Consider the following 3,035-nt stretch of genomic DNA (forward strand, 5'->3'; position numbering starts at 1 on the left):
TAAAGCACGTGTGTTTTAAAGGCCCTTTTCGCACGCATATTTGAGTGCTTAAAACGGGATGTGATTCAGGTATAATAAAAAAATCTATTTTTTTTCATCGACAGAGGGTGCGCGGGGTAGCAAAATTTCGGGAAGACTTATTATTTTAAATTAAAACAAAAATAAAAAAATATTATTACCTTATAGCAAAAATTCGCGAAAATCGCCAAAAAAACCGGAAAAACAGTCTTTAAGATATACACGGTTTTGACATTGATAAATCAACATTGTGGCGATGTTAATAAAGATTCTTCGAAATCTGTCTTCTCCCTTCTCTTAATGTTTTGCCTAAATATTCTCTTGGTATCTTGCTCAACTGTTTTAAGTAAAAATCATTTATTATTTCTTTTTCCTGCCATTTTACCGCAAAAAAGCAATCGAAATAAAATCGAATATGTATCTTGCTTCCTGATTCTTGAACAATTTATTTTGTTCCACTGACTTCTTCCTGGCTTGTTTTATAGCTGCATGCAATTGCGTTGGGCCGTTGATAACTTGCAAATCTAAGAAACGTTGGTTTTACCGGCCAAAAGCAAATGATTTGAAAGATGTCAAACCTGCAGGAATAAACTTTATGAGGATTTTATTCATAATTCCTGTAAATTAACGATCAACAGCCCAGCTTAATCCCATCAGCTGCTAAAACAGGCAGGAAGAAAATAGTGAACAAAAACATATGTCAGGACAGTGGCGCTAGCTAGGGTCTCTCTGGGCCAGTTGCGGATCCAAATTCGAGCTGGGCCCCAAAAAGAAAATACGAATATGTGTGATAACCCAATGTGGAAGACAATTAACAGAAATAAGCTATATTTGGTTTAGGAATTTATTTTACAGCTTTTGCTTGCTAAAAAAAAATACATTATTCAATACTATCTAGTTAATCGCCGCTTTCCCAGATTGAGTCTGTAAATCGTATTTTCTACCAGACTGAAAATTTTACCAGACTGGAAATTGCCTAGCAACACGCAACTGACATCGCATCTAAACGTGAATTTTGATTAATTGTGATATGATATTTGTCAAAACTACTGTCAGATCAAACAAATCAAGTGCATCGACTTTTGCTTTTATTGAATATGACCCTACAACATTCTAATCAAAATGGTATTTTATAGAAATAGAAGCAGTATGAAATAAAATGTTTTTACATTATTTGTATGTTAAATCAGTATAAAACCGTACTCGTTTCCGAAATTCCTGCCTCACTACGCTTCGGCCAGTAACATCTCACTCGTTTTAACGTACCTTGATTACCATACTTCAATATGTAAATAAACTATTAAGTTCTATTAAACTTTTTTACGTCCTTTCGTATTAACAAAAATCAGCAATAACAGAATTGAAATTCAATCGAATCAGTACTTTCATCGCTCACTCAATAGATAAAATTGAAAGGTTGACAATTCTCAAGTTGCTCAGGCCGGAACTCAGGTAGTTTTTAATTAGCTTCAGCTTGGAAACTTCTCTCACAGTTGCAACACTTACTCCAATCGTTAAGAAATTTCGAAATGCCGATTCTATATTCGGAACTGAATCAGTAAGTTTGTACCGATGAATAAAGTTGAGAAGTTCTAATGGTCCATCCTGAAAAAATTCTGGTCACGTTCCCCTTTCCGAAGATACAGTAACGAAGTCTATGAAGTCGTTTTCGTTTCAGAGTAAATTCCTTTTTGTCGTTTTCTTCCGGGGCATTTTAAGGTTCACTTTCAGATTGGATCTAACAAGATTTTAGGGTTAGAAGCATATTGTCCGATAAATTGTTGTATTTGTTGAAATCGGTGCTAATTTCCTGAATTTATTCGGTCTATGAAGAAACCAAACACATAAAAAACTGTACAATTATATCCAACTATTATATTACACACTTCCAATTTTATATCAGATCGCGCTCAATGTTTCGTCCCGCTATCGCGTGCAGTAGGAAAATTCCAGGAGCGCCAAGGCGGACGTCCACGTCTGGAGCGTTTTCCGTTACAGTATTTCTGCAAACTATCGATCAACCACAGATTTTCAAAATGTTGCATAAATTTTTTGTTATCCGGCCGCGCGGTTACACGGATGAATTTATAGGGCCCCTTCATTTCAGGGGCCCGGTGCGTGACCGACCTACCGCACCCCCCTAGCTACGCCACTGGTTCAGGAAGCAAAAGAATCCGATTTTGACTTCAAATTACTTTAATGCGCGTAAAAAATGCGGGAAAAAAGAAACAATTAATATTTTTATTAAGGCAGTTGGGCACTGGGAAACAAAAGAAAATTTTAGCACATAAAAGAGGAAGAGAAGGACAGGATCCAAAACTTTTTATTAGCCGGCGGACCAACACGTAAAGCCAAAAAGCCTATACCTACTGTCAAAAACGGACTTAAAACTTTCCCCCGTTTTTGCCGCTTCTTGAAATTTTTCTATTGGAAAATATTATTTATTTTTGATTATTAAAATGTAAGTCGTTACGAAATTTTGCTACCTGGCGCACCTCTGTACTATGAAAATAATAGATTTTCACCCCTTGAAAAAAGAGGAATTTGGTTTTACAGAAATTCGTGCAGATCTTGAAACGGTTCAACTTTATAGCCAAACAATTATCGTCTGTTTTATCATAAACAGGTGAATGTTACCTCAAATTTCAAACCTATCTACAACATTTTCGCAAAAATAAGAATAAAAAACCGAAAAAAAACAGTTTTTTCCGGTTTTTCTAGGAAAATTTTGAGGTTATGGGAAAAAAGTGTAGATACAAAGTTGCTCATTTTTTTAATCTCTATGACTCTTGTATTTAACATTTTCGTCTAAAATCCATATAGTTTTAGCCACAAATTTGCAAAATACCACTTTCGGACCCATTTCAACCCCCGTAATTTCACCCGCGAAAAAAATTCAGCTGTTTTATTATTTTTTCCCAATTTACTATCCGTTTCACCTACCTGAAAACCCGGTTTCGCCCGGTAACTAATTTTTTTTTGAAAATAAATTCATTTAGAGCTATTTAGGCCTGGAC

Source organism: Photinus pyralis, unplaced genomic scaffold (assembly GCF_008802855.1).
Source record: "Photinus pyralis isolate 1611_PpyrPB1 unplaced genomic scaffold, Ppyr1.3 Ppyr1.4_LG7, whole genome shotgun sequence".
Lineage (NCBI taxonomy): Eukaryota > Metazoa > Arthropoda > Insecta > Coleoptera > Lampyridae > Photinus > Photinus pyralis.